This window comes from Garra rufa, chromosome 17 (assembly GCF_049309525.1).
Source record: "Garra rufa chromosome 17, GarRuf1.0, whole genome shotgun sequence".
NCBI lineage: Eukaryota > Metazoa > Chordata > Actinopteri > Cypriniformes > Cyprinidae > Garra > Garra rufa.
In genome coordinates this window covers 10354215-10374497 of record NC_133377.1, presented here as the reverse complement: position 1 = coordinate 10374497, position 20283 = coordinate 10354215, and the positions used below count along the sequence as shown (strand labels likewise).

The following is a 20283-nucleotide window of genomic DNA, read 5'->3' as shown; positions in this document are numbered from 1 at the left end:
ACTAAATATAAATGCTATGTATTTTTGTGCGTCCTCTATAAGCACCGTTTAGGAGTAGTGCGTGTGCATTTTGCCTGAGGGAACCCCGGTGTATGACGTAAGAGGGAACCCGTGATGAATCAAACTTCAAATAAAGCGTAATGACAGGGGGGAAAGAAATGAGTCATTAGGTGCCATATTCAATATAGCTGCATTTTTGAGATCCCTAATCAGTTAAATAGCCGACGTTATCACTCGGTTACGTTATTGACAACTGCCCTACATTGTTGAACTAATGTGGTTCAAACGATGGAGATGCGACTGTGTTCGGGAAACACTCGTGAGCTAGTTCGTTTCCACAACAATGCATCGTACTATGGAGGTTAACCAGCGAGTTATGTCGTTCTACGGGAAACGCACCCCAGGATGTTTATGTTAATTTTATTCTGTTTTACTGTTGTATTTGCCCTTTTTTTTACTGCTATTTGTTGTTAATAAAAGTTGTCAACATTGTTGTAGTGTTTGGTATTCAGTTTCTTAACGGTATAGGCACAAGCCAACAGTTTGGTGACGCTGTCTGAGCCTTACGTCATTTTTTTATTTTTTTATTCACGGTAATACCGTATACCGGGGTAAAATAGGGAGGAGGTTTGACGGTATCAAAATTTGGATACCGCCCAAGCCTAATACCCACAACTGAGGTGCCCTTGAGCAAGGCACCGAACCCCCAATTGCTCCCCAGGCACCGCAGCAAACGGCTCCGGGTGTGTTCACTACTTACTGTTGTGTTTGTGATTTTTGGATGGGATAAATGCAGAGTACAAATTCAGAGTATGGGTTACCATACTTGGCCTACACGTCACATCACTTTAGATTGGAAATCAGGGGTTGGTGTGGCACAGTGGTTAAACATCTGAAGTAGAAGGTTTTAGGTTTGTGCCCCACCAGGTCAATCCATGAGTCATTACCTTCACAAAGTTCTGGACCTCAGGTAGGTCATTGTCCTGGTATCAATTTAGCATCTGCCGAATGACTACATACTACGCCAATTCAGAAGTAAACAACCTAGGACTGGAGAACAGTCCATCCCAGTCCAGAACCTACTGGGGTTCCTCATGGAAAAACAATGATGGGAACCCAATAAGGTTTTCCCGGCAAACCTGTTTTGTCTCATTCACAACCTTCTAGTTACCAGCAAAGCTCTTAAAAGGGGTTATCGGATGCCCATTTTCCACAAGTTCATATGATTCTTTAGGGTCTTTATGAAAAGTCTGTAATATACTTTGGTTAAAAATTCTCAATAGTAAAAAACACCCTTTTACCTTGTCAAAATCAGCTCTGCAAAAAATCTACTAATTTTATTGCATGTTCCTTTTAAATGCAAATGAGCTCTGCTCACCCCGCCCCTCTCTGCCTGGGATGATGAGCTGTAATGTTTACTTTAGCCGCACTTAGCGGTGAAACTTGCCAACAAGCACATTATTAAGAAAAGCCATTTGCAAAGATGCATAAAAACCCTTATACTCACTTTTGCTGTGGGTGAAGCTGCATAAGAAACGATTTGCACGAACATAGACTCATATGATCGGTGCTTTCCTTTTAAAAACGAAAGTAACGTTAATCCTCTGTGACTCAGATGTCGGGAATAAATGACCACTGCTATGTTCATTATTACATCCAACAACAGAACACCTCAATCGGAGACATTCTTGTCTTCCCCTGCACCTGAGTCGACACAATGCAGATCAGAGTCAGACTGTTTCAGCTCGGTGAGAGTGGGTCTAAGGTAAAGCGCTCATGTCAATCAACTATAATGGGAGCGGCCACTGTCAGTGTGTCCTCACACCTGCAAGAAGCTGAGAATGACCTGATTTTAAAAAGGGGATATTACTTTTAAAGATTAAAAAAAATACCACTGGGTGTATTTTTATCATTGTAGGGTGGTTGTGTACACAAACTGCCAACACACATTAATGTTCAAACTACATGTAAAAGTGAGTTTTGCATCTGATGACCCCTTTAACATCTGTCCCACACCACCCTCTGATTTCCCCTCCATCCGTTATCATCTCCATTTCTGTGTAATAAATGAGCTGAATCTCTGAGCCAGCGGTACACGGGAGGTCATGAGAACTGCAGGATTGACCCTGCCGCCCAACTCATTTAGGTGGACTTAATTACAAAGAAGACTCTACACCCCCACAGTTACACAGACACACCCAGCCAGCGAGAGAGCTGTTTATGGATCGCTCTCAAACCGTCCGTACTCCTGCCTCATATGGTTTTTGGGAGGCTGAGGGCCAAATGTATATTAATTGCTGACTGCACTGTCTGGATACGCATCCCACCCATTGCAGTTGCCTCAGATCCCCCATCCCTCCGTCACCCCTGCCCTCCCTCCACCATTCCTGCATGCACGGGATGAGATGGCTGGAATACTCTCCATCTTCTGTCAGGGGTGTGAGTGAGTTCAAAGAAGTTGTCGTCATTTACTCCTCCTTATGAGCTGCCAAAACCCTCTGACTTTATTTCCAGAAACACAAAAGGAGAATAGGACACAATAAGACATGAAAAGTGCCATAAAAGAGTAATGAAGTCTTTTGTGCTATATTCCAGATCTCTATGTTCTATGAAATTATTTGGCCAGTTTCCCTTCCGGTAGGGTGTTAATCAGTCAAACATATTAAATCAATAAGTTAAACTTTAGAATGGAGTAGACTGGTTTTTGTATTTATAACCATAAATGCAGCAGTGAGATCTGGTTCAATAATTGTCACTATTTTTGTCAAAATTTTGTGCAGGTTTTCAGTAATCAGAAACTTTACCAACAATGATCCCACACATAGAGTTTAGCCAGTCATAAGAGGTCATTTAACAGTAACAAAAAATCTAATTCTGAAGGGCAGAGAGGGTGTAAAATAGTTGTGCAAAACCTTTCTCAGTGAGAAACCTTGAATTAAAGGCCTGTTCACACCAGGGTGTAGTTTTTGTGTGATTTAACATTTTTAATGTTAAATGAACAGCTGTTGTTGTGTCTGAGACTGACACAAACATCTGAATTTTTGCTTTTTTTCATACAGAGAGGTTTTCTAATGTCTTGTTCATCGTAGGGGTGGGCGGTACACCGGTGTCATAGTCATCACCGGTGTGACATTGCACCACGACATGGATTTTCTAATACCGTCAATACCGTAATAAATCAATTATGTGCCTCGAACTGTTGCATTTACATCAATAATATCTAATTCTAAATAATAAGGCATTGAATTTTCTTCAAACGTTCAGTTGTGGTCTGAATACCTGTCCTTATACTATATATCTTGTTGTAAATAAAAAGGTAAAACATATTCGTATCAGCTTTGCAGGCGGCAGGTAAAAGGGGAGTGGCCATTAAACGACTGGTGAAACATCATGAAGAAAGGTCGGGCCTGTAGCCTATACCAGGGGCGGAGTGGCAATCGGGACGACCGGCCGAAGGATTTACACAGCGGATCACAAATTGAGCGGGCGCGAGGCAAACGCGACCAGCCTGTTTACTTTTACTTTCGATTTTGCGATAACGCACTCACTGTGTAAAGGGAGCAGCACATCTTATAACGTTAATAGATATTTGTCAGTGAGTACAAGATTGTAGCAAATCCTCCAGTCTATTTTTGTAATCTCTCTTTACTTTCGACCCTTGATCATTCAAATCTAAAGGTCATTGTACACTGAGTCCGATTTTCGTATGCGTTTTTTTTTTTTTTTAGTTTTCTCATATTCGCCATCCTTATCAAAATGCTTATTATGGATGCGAAAATGCAGAAAATCAAACACGATCCGATTTTTTTTTTTTATGACGGACGAAAGTTTCAGAGGCAGTGTGTAAACTCGATTAACATAACCTGTATTTTTTGTAAACGTGCAAAAATCTCGGACGAAAATTTCGTACTCATGTGTGCAATGACATTAACTCCAGCAGCTCGTGTTGGATGCAGGGTTGCCAAGTCCGCGTTTTTCCCCACATAATTGGTCTACTTTTAAACTGTTGTCATGGGTTGATTTTCCCCAGTTATTTAAAGTTTTTAAATATTGCAGAAATTAAATTTCAATAAAAATAATTTTTGTTTTGTTGTACACTGTTAAGTAAGATCTTTAGGTTTTTTGCAAAATAAATATGTTAAGAATGCATACTCTCCCATGTCTCTTTTTGAAAAGGATACCTACCATTTACATATTATATTATAAAAATATTAACTTTATTCACATACTAAAGGGACAGGACAGGCTACTCCTCCCAAAATGTACCAAAAAAAGTAATACCGTGATACTATACCGTCACCGTTCAAAAGATGAAAAATACTGTGATATTAATTTTAGGTCATATCGCCCACCCCTAGTTCACCGCACTGTGAAAAAAGAAAACATACTACATTTCGAATAATTGTATTTCCACTGTCGACAGCAGCAGCAGTTCCATTATTGAAATGGTCAACTAGTCTCGTATATCGCTAGTAAATATCCATAGTAAGTACACCTTGTTTACCAGGGTGACTGTGGTATTTTTTTCCTATAAACGCCACCTACTGTCAGAGAGTGAAATTGCATCATTCAGACAATTTCTTTTTTGTATTATACAAATAGAATGTGAAAATCATGCCATGGAGACATTCATGTTGTTGTTTTTTCACTGAGGTGGCAAGCAACTTTATTTTCACAGACGTCCACATCAGAAACAATTACCGTCCGAAAAGGGATTTATTTGTGAAACGTAACATTAAAATTACTACATTTCAAATAGTTGTATTTCCATTGTCGACTAGCAGCAGCAGTTCCACTAGTCGAATAGTCAACTAGTCTTGCACATTTCTAGTAAATATCCCTAGTAAGTACACTTTGTTTACCAGGGTGACCATAGTATTTCTTTTCTATAAACGCCACCTACTGTCAGAGAGTGAAATTGCATCATCATTCAGACAGTTTTTTTTTGTATTAGACAAATAGAATGTGAAAAGCATGCAATGAAAACATTCATGTTAGTGTGAACAGGCTTTAACAGGTTAATGTTACAAGAATGTCAACTGGCCCCTCTAAGTTTTCACTTGTAATTTGCCCTCATTATATTGTTAACATTAAGCGTATCACAAAGTAAACAAACTTGACCACTGATAGATTGACTGCGGCCTTTAGCTGTCACACGAGAGCCAAAGCTGTCTCAGGAGACGACTTAATCTGTCATCTCCTGCATATGTGAATGCATACAAAAATATGACAGCTTAAAGAAAGCATTTTAAACTAGCTGTGTGTGCTTGTGTCATTCTTCACAGGCAGTAGCCCTCATGTGAGCAAACATGGGAAGTGAATCTGAACTCTTTGTTTTGTGTTTGGTTTGTCTTTTGGTGTAGGGGGGATGGGGAATGGCTTTTTGGAAATCCTCTTTAAACCCTTTCATCTGTAGTGGTTGGACAGACCACATTCCTCATACCTTTCCTGCCTCTTTCATTGCAGTCTATTGTTTAAGCCGTGCTACAAGATGTAATTCTAAAATCATACTGGCCTTATTAGTGGTTTGCCGTTGGATTTCTGTAAGCCAATTTGGCTTTAGCTTGCTGAAAGAGGGGTGCGGGGGAGGATGCATTGTGGACGTTCATTTAGAGAAACAATTAGAGGCTGTGAATGGCGGGACACCAGTGGAAGCCACGTATATAGGTCAGAGACCTTTAAAAACAATAAGCTGCCCCTCACTGTGAGGGGCACCTGACAAATAATGCCACTGGAGCTGAGGCCTTATCTCATTGGTTGCCGGGTGAGCTGTCAGTTACGTTGATCTGATTGGCGCGATCCCAGCTGCACTCTCAGTTGGTGACAGCTAAAAGTGACAAGGGAGGGAAATGTACTGGCCTGCATTGCATTACATGTACCATGAAATAAAGTATGTTCAAAAGTTTGGCATTTGTAAGGTTCATTAGAAGTCATTTATGATTGATTTAATCAAAGATATAGTAAAAACAGTAATATTGTGAAATAGTACCATTTAAATAAACTGCCTATTTGAATATATTTTTAAAATGTAATTTATTCCTGTGATCAAAGCTGAATTTTCAGCATCATTACTCCAGTCTTCAGTGTCACATGATTCTTCAGAAATCATTGTAATGAGCTGATTTGCTGTTCAAGAAACATTTATTATTTATGTTGAAAACCGTTGTGCTGGCTGCTTAAATTTGTGGAAATCAATACTTTTTTTCAGGATTCCTAGATGAAAAGAAAGTTCAATATTGTTTATTTAAAAAAAAAAAAAAAAAAAAAAAAAAAAAAAAATTATATATATATATATATTTATAAAACGGTTAGTTCCATTCCTCAGTTCTGATTGGTCAGCAGCTGTGTTTTATTCACGATACAGCACGGCTACGACCGCTTCACTCAACGTTCTGTGTATCATTGAACCTCCTTAGCAACCACCCTTAGCAACGTAAACAAAGCTTTAGCAGTTAGGGACTACTTTTTACAGCGGAAGGCAGTTAATGATTTTACTTTATGAAAACGTACAACCTAATATATATAAATTAATATATATTTTTGATATTAATATTTTTATTGTGTGGTAACCATTTTATAAAAGCAATAAGGTACTTGAGGCCGTGCTGTATCGTGAATAAATCACGGCTGAAGGGGTTGCAGGCACTCCGCTTCGCGTCGTGCCTAACAACGCCCTTCAGCCGTGATTTATTCACGATACAGCACGGCCTCTCGTACCTTATTGCTTAAATATATATATATAATTTTTTTTTTTTTTTTGCAACATTACAAATGTCTTTACTGTCACTTTTGATTTATTTAATGCATGCTGTTTGAATAAAGGCATTTATTTCTCACTTTTGAACGGTAGTGTAATATGCTGTTGGAAAAGCTGTATAATTTTATGTACAAAACAATAGTTTATGACTATTGAGACATAACTGGGCATTGATACTAATTTTATAAAATTAATATTTCAGTTAATTTAGGGCCCTATAAAATCTGTTTAATTTTTTTTTTTCCATTTTAGTTTTTCTAGACTCTGTTGTAATGGTTAAATTAAAAGTATTAAAGCAACACTCCACTTTTTTTTGGAAATAGGCTCATTATCCAACTCCCCCCGAGTTAATAAGTTGAGTTTTACAGCTTTACATTTTCCTGCCGGTCTTAGTACACGATATAACTACAGAAGAGTCAAGTTTTAAATAGGACAAATACCGAAACTCGTTGGTCATTTTTGAACGCGATTCTATTGGTCTAATAGGATTCAGTGATCTATGCTAAAAGTGATATCGCCAGAACAGGAGAACGGCTGAATGGATTTCAAAACGGTAAAACTCAACTTATTAACTCGGGGGGAGTTGGAGAATGAGCCTATTTCCCAAAAAAGTGGAGTGTTCCTTTAATCAAAAATCAGTTCTAATTAATTTAAATCATGAAACTTACACAAATTAAAAGCAAATTATTAAAAGGGTAACAAAAATTACATTTTAAAGGCCTCATTAAAATACTTATTATTATTTTTTTTTTCTTCTTAAATTACTATTTTACTTTTTCCATTATTTAAAATAAATTAAGTTAAACCAAAGGTTTATTTTGACGGGTTTCTGTGAAAAGCTTTAAGTTTTTGTATGTATATGATATAACAATAGCTTTTCTCAAAAGAAACACCAAGGGTTTGTTAAAGGGTCACTTTTTACATGCATATTCACAAATATTTTTTTTGGAATATGAAGAGATTAGTATTTGACATTGAAATATCACGTATGCAAATGTAAAAAAAATAGCTAAACTCATTCTTTACAATTCATTAATATGTAACTGCTGTTGCAGATTTTAAATGTAAAAGAGCCAGAAGATAATAGTTGTAAATTCATTGTGCAAGGGCTTGTTGGCAGTAGTTGATGCACACAGCACTGACGTTCACGTCACAATTCCCCTAGAAACAGCAATGCACCAGGGCACATATGGCATCTTAATTTCAACAAACTCTGATTTGGGACATAATACTTCTCACATTTTATTTAGGATGCATTCTATCATCTGCTTTAAAGGGATAGTTTGCTCAAAAATGAAAATTCTGTCATTAATTACTCATCCTACTGTCATTCCAAACGTGCAAGACCTTCGTTTACCTTGGAAACACAAATTAAGATATTTTTGATTAAATCTGAGAGCTTTCAGACCTTGCATAGACTGCAACAGTAGTAAGGTAGTAAGGACATTGATGAAACAGTCCATGTGACATTAGTGGTTCAATCGTAATGTTATGAAGCTACAAGAATACTTTTGGTGTGCAAAGAAAAACTATTTCTACTCTTCTGTGTCAGTCTTTGTGTTCACAACTTTACCATGGTAGTTGCGTTGCTGTATGCAGGGTTAGAAAGCTCTTGGATTTCATCAAAAATATCTTAATTTGGGTTCTAAAGATGAACGAAGGACAGGTTTGGAATGACATGAGGGTGAGTAACTAATGACAGAATTTTAATTTTTGGTTGAACTAACCCTTTAATGAAAGAGCAAAAGAAGAACTCAAACCTGTGGGGCCTTTACAAACAGGATCAATCCAATGAGGCTTTTTCTGTTTGGCAGCTGAGTCTGAAATGTGTTAACTTGTTGCTTGCCAATTAGCAGAGACTTTTATCTCCAGTTGCTTTACAGTCCACTGATTAGTGGGGTGGTCTCAACTAAGTAACTTTAGGTTAAGTGGCTTGTGTAAGGGCACAATGACAACCAAGCACAACTGTGATGATTGTAATTCTTCAGTTTCTTGTGATAGAACCTGTAGGGCTGCTCGATTATGGCAAAAATCCATAATCACGATTATTTTGGTCAATATTGTAATCATGATTATTTAACATGATTATGAGGTGGTCCGGAACTTTATATGATTGATTAATTTAAAGATAGCAATACAATTTTGCTGTTTGATTAACATTAAAGGGGTCATCGGATGCAAAACTCACTTTTACATGTAGTTTGAACATTAATGTGTGTTGGCAGTTTGTGTACACAACCACCCTAAAATGATAAAAATCCACCCAGTGGTATTTTTTTAATCTTTAAAAGTAATATCCCCTTTTTAAAATCAGGTCATTCTCAGCTTCTTGTCGGTGTGACGACACACAGATAGAGGCCGCTCCCACGATAGTTGATTGACATGAGCGCCTTAGCTTAGACCCGCCCTCACTGAGCTGAAACAGTCCGACTCCGATCGCCATTGTGTCGACTCAGGTGCAGGGGAAGACAAGAATGTCTCAGATTGAGCGATTGAGGTGTTCTGTTGTTGAATGTAATAATGAACATAGCAGTCGTCATTTACTCCCGACATCTGAGCCACCGAAGACGCAGAGGATTAACGTTACGTTCGTTTTTGAAAGCAAAGCGCAGTCCCGATCTACATATGCATCTATGTTCGTGTGAATTCTTTGTGATGCAGCTTCACCCACAGCTTAACGTGGCTAAATGCGGCTAAAGTAAACATTACAGCTCATCATTCCACGGCAGAGTGTGGCGGGGCGAGCAGAGCTCATTAGCATTTAAAGGAACATGCAATAGAATAGCTCGCTCTGAAAAGGGCTGATTTGACAAGCTAAAAAGAGTGTTTTTTTTACACTATCATTGAGAAATTTTAACTAAAGTATGTTATAGACTTATCATTAAGACCCTAAAGAATCATATCAACTTGTGGAAAATGGGCATCCGATGACCCCTTTAAGCACAGAGACGGCAGAAGGAATATTACTTGTGGTCGCTTTAAGAGCTGCACGGATCCGATGTACTGTTGCACACGTATTGTCGTTCTCAACTGTTTACGGTAATTTCAGACATAACTGACGAAAGTTTAGACAAATAATCACCAAATGCCACATATATTTGCATGTATTTGATCATTCAGGTACGCATCTTAATCTAAATGTTCACTTGTCCGTGTTCTGTTCCATCTCTGAACGCATAGAACAGTGCAAATTGTTGTGCACAACATCAAATAAACATTAACAAATCAAGCACGTCCCATTTTATGCAAGTCACGTTACATGATTTTACTGATATGCATGTGAAATTAGGCTTTTATAGAGGCACTAAAGCACACAAAGGAGGCGGAATCAAGAGCAATGATCGTTTAATCTTGATTATTGTATTTTCATAATCGTTTGAAGCCGAAATCGAAACTGAATTTCGAATTAATTGCACAACCTAAGAACCTGCTTCTTGAACCATTAGGGTGCATCTTCAGAAGCATATCCTAGATTCTTGGGCTGCTCGATTTTGGCAAAAATCATAATCACGATTATTTTGGTCAATATTTTCATTAAGATTATTTAACACGATTATGGCCAGGTCCAAAACCTTATATTAGTGAATAATTTAAAGATGGCAATACAGCAGAAAAAAGATACAAATAAAAAAACAGTGCTTTTTAAAAATATATATATATATACTGCATAATTTTATGCAAGTCTAAGGTAGTCTAACAATACTACAGAAATTAAATGTAATTATTTGAATGTAAAATAAAACAGCATCTTCACTGTAATAGTTAAACATGCTTTGTTTCTTATTAAAACTACAAAAGTCCTTCATTCAAGAGCAGTGAGTGATTTTTCACAAAGGGGGCAGAATCAGAAGCAATAATCGTTTTATCTCGATTATTGTATTTTCATAATCGTTTGAAGCCGAAATCGAAATCAAAACTGAATTTCGATTATTTGCACAACATAAGAACCTGCTTCTTGAACTGTTAGGATGCATCTTCAGAAGCATATTGTAGATTCTGTCATCAACTTAATGATTTTGGATCTGTCTTTAACTCTTTGATAAATAACAGATTCGGTTGACCAGCTTTGAGGTCAAAACACATCCATCTCTTAGTAGAAATCTGTGGGACACCTGCAAATCTCTGCTGCCGTGCGGTTCAGGAGTTCAGCTGTGAATGTGGGGGAAGCCAGTTAAACCAGATGCTGTTCCTGCGGAGAAATTGACAGCTTGAAGCGCTTGATAGGACCTTTGGCTGAACTTGCTATTGCAAGACTGCGACCGTGACGTATCATTAAGTTTTTATGATAGAACATGAAGTTGCATATTGTTATATTTCTTAGTTCATTCATAATTTGTTGAGTTTTTTATTAGATACACCAGATAAAGGATGTTTACTTTGGCTTTCAGTATCTCAGTATTCATTTAGACTTGATCTGTGTGGGTGAGTGAGTGTGTGTAACGTGTTAGACGTGTCTACACGTGAGGGTCATCACAGCAAATAGAGGCAGCGGAGCGAGGCAGAATCTATTGGCACACATTTCAGCAGGTCTTATTCAGGAAGTGGGTTGTGAAAGGGTGTGTGTTGAGTACAGGTGTGGAAGACCAGCCTCAACCTGCCCAGACCTTCAGAACACTTTCTTAATAACAACAGGAAGAAAGACACAAGACGCTCGTCCTGATGAGGCATGACTGCCTCATGTGGTTAACACTCTATAAATATATTTTATATAGTTCTACTTTTAAAAATAGAAGTATCTTTCACTTAAAAACTACCTAAGTCTAAGCTTTTGTGTGGGAAGTTCCTCACCAGAAGTAAACATGAAGAAACTGAATCTTCCTAGAGTTTTAACTTGCCATGAATGCAGTATTTTCTCATTATTTATGTAAAGACTGCAGCATCATTTTCTCTCATAAACCGCAGTATAATTCAAAGCTTAGACTCTGCAGAAAAGCAAATTGCAGTGAAAGCATTTTTTGCTGTGGTTTGGAATCATTTTCATCATTGGTTTCTCAACATTGTTTTTGCCTTGCATTATGAATAGTTCATCCTCATTGGAAGATGATACTGTGAAGCTATGTAGTAACTGTTTCCAAACCAAAATATTCCTTTTCTTCTACATTTTTCAATTGTTTTTATTTATTTATTCATTGGCTACTTGAAATATGTGACTATTCTTAAAAAAACACAGCCTAATAAGTAGTATTTTTTATTTTTTTTATATTGTGTCTAAGCTTTGTGGATTGTCAGAGGAATGTATAAAATCTTTTACAAAGTTGATTAAAATATTTATAGCATATACAATATTTAAATGGTTGAGAAGGCTGATGTAGATGTATGCAAAAAAAAAAATTCAGATTCAAACATGATCTTTGACAAAATAGGAAGTGTTGGGCTTGATTTCATCCATTTGTGAGTGAAATGTCGTCTCTATATGACAGTAGTTGAAAAATAGTAATAATTTGTGACATCTGCTGAAAAGGAAAGTAATTTCAGAGGCAAAGCAAATTAGTACAATTTGATAACATTATGAGGACAAATTATATTTTTCTGTGGAACATCGAGTTCTCAAAAATTTAAAGAATGTATGACTAAGAATATTCAAGAAAGTATTGAATGTACAATTTTATGTAAAGTAGTAAACCTCAAGGTTACACTTTATTTTAGTGTACATGTCAACTAATTCTCATTTGAGTATTAAAGCATTAGTTAGGGTTCGTAAAAGAAACTAATTTTCTAATAATTATGTGTTAAAAATCTTTTAAACTACCCAAAAGAGTCATCAAAAGTGGCTTGTATTTTCTTGAATCTAACTGCATTTCCCTATAAGTTACTTAGCTCGTCTTGGGTGTGAGAAATCTTTTCTTTATCTGATTAACCTAGTTTTTCTTTCCTCCACAAACAGCTTTAAAGGGACAGATTGAGGGTGTCATTAACACCTTAATCCTCCCTCATTCCTGCACCCCCTCCAAACCTGGTGCTGTTTGGTGTCACCCGTGACAGTGAGAGATTAGAGAGCAGATCTGGAACGTCTCACTTAGCAGCTTGTTTGGGGGGGGTTGGGATCATTTCAAATGCTGGATGAGGTCAGAGCTAGATGAGGACTCACCCGCTCATCACTGATGACTCAAACACACACTGCATGACCTCTGTGAGCCCTGCAGGAGTACAGTACAGCAGATAGCAAATCTGGGGATTAAAGGGAATTTTAGGATATCATTGCATTCCCCCTGCCACTTGGAATGAATGTGCTTGGGTTGGATTTTTTAATGCATCATTCTTTCATTGGCCTTCCATTGTTAGCAAAATACACCAAACTGTCACCTTACCACAGTAAAGCAGTTAAAATAGAATAATATGAACTAGATCTTGTGTAAAAAAGAGTGGTGCCACAATGCTATAGGGATTTGCAGGTCATTGTATCTTCCATCAGACATTTGTCATTATCACTTAGGGTTAGCAGCAGGGGAGTTGCTAGACCTAAAGCTCTACTGGGGCACAGGCCCCCATTACTCGTTAATCCAGTTGTCATATGTAGTTTAATGTCTTTATTTTGGGATTATCAACGTAAATTATAACTCAAATTTGAGATTTTACTGGGACACAGCATATTTTTACTGGGGCACGTGCCCCAGTAAAAAGGGTCTAGCAACGCCCCTGGTTAGCAGTCTGTTCTAGCTATCACTTTTTTAAGTATGAATACCAGTACTGGTGACTTTTGTGTTGGCAAACGTTATTTAATAATATTTTAAAATTGCATATCTGCAATTACATTGACTCATCAATGGTGCATTACAAGTAAGGGCAGATCTTTCAGGCAGTTCTCACTATAAATCTTACCAAATGCAATTTTATTAGTCTTTTGTACTTGATTTGATGATTTCAGCTTATCGTAACTCATCTCTTGCGGGTGTTGGGATGAGCTTTTACATTGTTCAGATGGTGATAGGTACCTACAAACACATGGTTTAAAGAGATAGCTCACCCAAAAATGAAAAAAATTCTGTCATTAATTAACCCACCTTCTTGTCGTTCCAAACCTGTAAGACCTTTATTCATCTTAACACAAATTAATCAGTTTTTGATCAAATTCGAAAAGATTTTTGATCTTGCATAGACAGCAATGCAACTGACACGTTCAAGGCCCAGAAAGGAATTAAGGACGTTGTTAAAGAAAACACAAATAACGACTTTATTCAACAATTTCTTCTCTTCTTCTTCAGCAGCACCACATATGGCACTCTATTTTTGTTTTGTTAGCTTTATACAATTACGGTTGAACCATTGATATCACGTGGACTATTTTAATGATGTCTTTACTGACCTTTTTGGCCTTGAACGTGATAGTTGTGTTGCTGTCTATGCAGGGTCAGAAAGTATCAAAAATATCTTAATTTGTGTTCCGAAGATGAACGAAGGTCCTACGGGTTTAAAATAGGGCTGTGCGATTAATTGAAATCGTATCGAAATCGCGATGTGAACATGCACGATTTCTAAATCGCCTTACAGCACGATTTTTTGCACGCACTCGACTGATACTTTTCCCGCAGCATGCTATTTGAACCGATCACAACACAGCGCGCCTAAACAGAGAGCAAGAACATGCCAACGTTCATGCTTGAAACCAGAAATGGTCATGCTGGTTTTCTTAGCAGAAAGCAGCTAGACTCTGTCAGTGTTCTAATTGTTTTTATGTGGGACACTGTGGTCTGGGTTGTTGTTTTTTCAAACATACGCACGCGCATACGCACACACATACTTACTTTTTGCCATAGGTCTGTTCTAAAGACATTTTGTTCTACCAGGCAGGGCTCGAAATTGTGAACGTTTTGGTCGCATATGCTCCCAAAATTTAATCTGCTTGACCTGAAATTATATTTGGGACCATTGGTGCGAGTGCGAGAAACTGTTGTGGCCCGACTTGGTTTCATTTCTTTACAAAACTTTCGCTAGCCTAACTACTGCACAGACTGCTTTGAGCTGATACAGTGACAGGTTCGCCATTCTCTCTTTCGATTGTGAAAAATAAAAGGTCTCAACAAACCGCTTTTGAAGAAATATAATATATTTCGTGCTATAGCTTACATTCTGTCAGGTACAATTCTGGCGCCTCCGTGTCCATATACGTTACTGTACAACACGGCATTCATCCACAATCACATCAGATGATAACTCAGCGGCAGAGTTCCACTCACACGGGGGCGTAATTTTCACTGGGGACATGCTTTTCAAAATCCTGTTTGTGTCCACTCGTATTTCAAATGGTTTTGTTATAATAATCTCTTTTATTGTAGAATGCACGCTCAGCGCCTTTGAGAGTCTCGCAAGATCATTAAAACGAAACCAAAAGTAAAACGCAGACGCGCATTCAAAAGCAATTTTAATATTTTTATAACGTTTAGAGAGCAACTCCTCAATGCACGCAAATTAGGTTACATAAAATATCTAGGAATGTTATTAGTATGTGGGCTATAAAAATATATTGTGCAGTTGTCTATAGTTCTGTATCATGCTTGAAAAATTCGGTCTCTATCTGCACGTTGAATATTGAAAGAGTAGCCTACTTTGATCATGTGCTTGTAAAACATCTGCTGTCAGAATCAGCCATGAAGAATCAAGATCAGTGCATTACTAAAAAGAAACTGGGTGTGCCTACATTTTTTTTGGTGCTCCTAACTTTTTTCACCTGCTAGGTGATTTTTTTTCCGCCTTCTGTTTTAGAGACATGTTACAGGTCTTTGATAAAGATCTAATTGTTTTCTTTTAAAAAAAACGTTTTAGATTCACACTGTAAAACATGTCTGTGTCAAAATCGTGATTAAAATCAAAATTGCAATACTGTTCAAGAAAATCGTGATGGGTTTCTTTTGTCCATATCGCACAGCCCTAGTTTAAAATGACATTAGGGTGAGTAATTAATTAAACAATTTTTATTTTTGGGTTAACTGTCCCTTTAACGTTGCCAAGCGCAAATCTGGTTTTATCCATCATTGCCTTTAGGGTCACACCAGCTTTGATCCTGGTATTAGGTCTGGAAACCCCAGCAAAAGCAAGCATCGTTCTCATACAGAATCAGAAGAAGAGTTTTCAACCTGGACCATCTTTTGACTTTGTTAATTAGGGCTGAAACTGATCGTTTTCATAAATGTACCACCGACACACACCACAGCGTGAAGAGGGCAACCAGTGCATCCTGAACCATGTTCTGCTTCCTGACAGTTTTCCTCAGTTCTTTTCCATTGTGTTTTTTGTCAGCTCCGCACACACTTCATAACCAAACAGTTTTTATTTTTTTATTTGCATTTCCATGGACGTTACGTACTTGCAGCCACAGTGATTATGTCATGTAATGATAGGACATGCTTAGTTATGTACTGGGACTCGAGGACTCTTGGCAGCCATGTCCAAAACTTGGCCACACTTGCAGAACATATGGGGGGTGGAGAACAAGGTTAAACACTAAGCATATGTTTTTGTGTAGAGATGGTTTATGTGCAGAGCTGCATTGAGAAGCATGTGAATTGCACAGTGGACGTACTAGCTTTACATTTAAGGTGAAATCTCACTGGACCACGGTAGACTTGATGGAATGTCTAAAATAACTTTCGTCGTTTGTCTACCTGTTAAAAGCGGTCCTTATGCAACATTGCAAAATGATGGCAAGGGAGCTTAAACTCCTGACACAGTCTCCACCCTTCACCGCTGCCTGCTAACTTCTCCCAGATGTGTACGTCAGTGCACTGTGGGTAACACGAGTTAAAACCCGTAGGAGCCTGCATAGAGAGCTCTGCTGAGTGTGCACCCGTGAAGGAGGGGCTTCCTCCTTTAATCCCTCTCAGGGCTATGTAGAGAAGCCAAAAGCCATCGCTCCATTCATCCAGGGAAATTTGAGTGTGACGGTTTGAAGCAAACACAGACGGACTCTCCCAGGGGGCTCTGTCTGAGAGTCATTACCCCTGAATCTGCACTGTGGTGAACCCTCGAGTACCTGTGTCTGCTTTATATGTATATAATCCGATAATATATGCGGTTCATGTTAGAGTTCCCTTTCTTTCTCCTGGTAGTTATGGAAATTGACTTTGTTTGTCAGGGTGCTATATAGTCTTCTCATCGCCTCACAGGCAAGGTATTGTCATGCAGAATTGCGTTAGCTCTATCTGTCACTCAATGCTAATGCATATCACTTTATTCACTTGTGGCATCGGTGGATGACTCCCACGAAGCGCATTCTTCACCAGCACGACAGTGACAGTGAGCACAGATAATAGAACCCAGACTGGAATTTGGGCAGGGTGTTTTGGAAAGCGAAAAGTGAATCGCATTGGCAGTTTCTCCAGAACACACAGTAGGAAGCGCAGGAGAAAATGGGAAAATAAACGGTGTTGGTAGGCATAATGATTGGTCGTAAAATTCTTTTGAGTCCTGCTTTTATGAGTGTTTGTAAAAACTCAACAGAACTTGAAAAGGGACCTTTTCAGTGTGGAAGTTAACGAGAGGTGGGACGGCATGAACAAAGGCCCGAGACCTCGCCCACTCCTCTTTCCCACACCCACCCGTGGGTGACTGAGGGGGACCGTACCGCTACGGTCAACTGATGAATTATGCTTCAAACATGTGGGTCATCTCGGTTAAGTTGTGAAACAACTTCTGCATTCCTAGTTAAGGCACTGTTTTGGGGGAATGTAGGGTTTATTCCTACCAGGCTCATCTACCACATCTCCAGTGACCCCAGACACTGGGGCTCTGCCCCTTCCCTTGGAGCCTAGTCAGGTGACTGTAGTGCTGTCTAATTTTAATGCATGTTTTAGGTGGTTTTCTAGAAATGTTACTTATAGCAGTGGCTGAATATCATGGTGATTCTAGCCATTGATATAAAGCCAACAAACCATCAGGATATTTCCATTTCCATGGTTTATAAATCAATGTTTTTCGAAAAGAAAAAGGAAAAACACAGTTTTAGTATTGTAGACATGACCATAACCCAAATTTCCACCATTTGGTGCCTAAACCTTTAAAGAACGTATGAATGTATGAAATAATGATTTAGGCATCAGCTATTGACTCAACATGAAAACTGCCAATTAATGAAACCTCCTTGGGCAATATTGTTGCTTTTCTTGAACCTGTAGACTTTTTTTTGTCTGGTAGGCACTGGGCCATTCACTTTTCCCCTGGAAATGTCTGGAAACCGCCTGCTGTCCTTTGATCACTGAGCAGAATTTGTTTTCCCATCGTGCATCAGTGCAGTGAGGATTACTCTGTCAGGAGTAGTTTAGGCTTGGTGACTTGGTGGCTTGCCCTTTTCTCTCAGTCCCATTGGAGGTTAAAGAATCCACATTGGGTCTATGCCGATACCAGCACAGACTGGTCACCGAGATACAGAATGGAAACTCCAGTGGAGTCTAGTTTCTGCCAGGCAAACCTTAAAAAAAAACATATTCATTGTCTTAACTCCAAGTCCCAGACTCCAGACTTTAACATCAACTTGGTATTTGATTACCTATAAAGTACGCCTTTCCCCTGTCCCTAAATTCCTACATGTCCCGTTTATAGTTCTTTTCAGAAGAAGACAGTTGAGGGTGGACATTTGAAGAGAACGGTACCCTCCTAATGAAGGCCAGAAGCAGAAACACTTCAATGTGTTTCCTATCAAGAGACTTGCAGTTGTGGCTGAAATTCCAGGACATAATAAAAGCCTGTCTGGACTCAATCAAAATAATCAGGCCGCCAAAGAGCCAAACTAAGAACAACTGCGGCTGGATGCTTTGATGAAAATTCGGAAGCTTTGTAAAAGCATTTTTAAAAATGATTTGAGACTAATTGAACAGAAGGTGGGCTTTTTCTTGCCTGTATTTCCTTGAGAACTCATGCTGGGAAGTTGGATAAACTTGTGCTGAAAACTATACCTTATGTCCACAAAGAACAGTCCAGGTGTGGTTGATAGCTGTCTGACTCAGCACAGAGGGGGCTGTTTTTGAAGCAAGTTATGTTAGTGTTCAAAGAGGAGCCTTATTAAAACACTCTGCGCTCCTCAAATTGTATTCTATCATTAGCTTCACCAAAGTAAGCCGGTCCCCGTCCTTACGAGGCGTTTCAATACTGCACGTCTGTTTTAAGATGTGTTGTATTAAAGGGATAGTTCACCCAAAAATGAAAATTTGATGTTTATCTGCTTACCCCCAATGCATCCAAGATGTAGGTGACTTTGTTTCCTCAGAAAAACACAAACGAAGATTTTTTATGAAAACCGGTGCAGTCTGCCAGCCTTATCATGGACGTGGATGGGCACCAAACCTTTAAGAGTAAACAAAAACATGCACAGACAAATCCAAATTACACCCTGCGACTCGTGACTATACATTGATGTCTTAAGACACGAAACGATCGTTTTTTGCGAGAAACTGAACAGTATTTGTATCATTTTTTACCTTTGATACACAGCCACGTCCATCTGTCATGAGCACGAGTTTGGCATCAGTCACGTCACATGTGCACGCGCTCTAGCGTAGTATACGCAAACGCCGTAAGGGGAAATCAGTGAAAAGTCCCGGATGAGTTTGCGCAAGCAAACGTAATCTTTTAGCTTTAAATCAGTTTAAACAATCAGGATACGCGCAAGTAATTACCATTTTGAACAGCCGCTATACCCACAATCTCTGTGCTCTATGTTAACAATGAGTGTCGTATACTGTACATGCGACAGATCGCTTACGGTGTTTGCGTATTCTACGCCAGAGCGCGTTCACATGTGACGTGACTGATGCCAAACTCGTGCTCAGGACAGATGGACGTGGCTGTGTATCAAAGGTAAAAAATGATATAAATACTGTTCAGTTTCTCACAAAAACCGATCATTTCGTGTCTTAGGACATCAATGTATCGTCACGAGTCGCAGGGTGTAATTTGGATTTATCTGTGCATGTTTTTGTTTACTTTTAAAGGTTTGGTGCCCATCCACGTCCATGATAAGGCTGGCAGACTGCACCGGTTTTCATTAAAAATCTTCGTTTGTGTTTTTCTGAGGAAACAAAGTCACCTACATCTTGGATGCATTGGGGGTAAGCAGATAAACATCACATTTTCATTTTTGGGTGAACTATCCCTTTAAGATTTGTAATTGCACTTGATATTGTATACCCCTTTTCCACCAGCATGAACCAGGTGCTAGTTCAGAGCCAGTGCTATTGCCAGTTTGGAGTTGGTTCGACTGGCGAGCCTTCTAAGAGCTGGTCTTTTTTTACAGCTAGAGAGCCACCACAGAGCCAGGTCTTAAGTCACTGAATGTGGCTCATCTTTCCCAGCAACACTAGTGCATTAGCGCCAAACACAAACACATCAGGCTTGCTTTAGATGCATCAGACCAACGAGTGCATGACACCATAGCCCTGCGAAAGCAATTGAAGAGTAGACTCTTTAAGCTTTTGAACTGCTCTCGTGGTGCTTCGACGCCACAAGCCGACTGATCTGCATGGTGCTGACGGATCCTGAACAAGCCTAATGTCAACAATAGCGGATGTTGCATTGCTATTAATGCTCATGGCTTTGCA

The 20283-nt window shown here is 38.8% G+C and overlaps 1 protein-coding gene across 1 annotated transcript in view; it reads left to right on the top strand.

The window, feature by feature from the left end:
• The window catches only part of pard6gb (par-6 family cell polarity regulator gamma b), a 66213-nt gene that overhangs the window by 42586 nt on the left and 3344 nt on the right, over positions 1-20283 (top strand). The gene's annotated exons all lie outside the window — the stretch shown is intronic.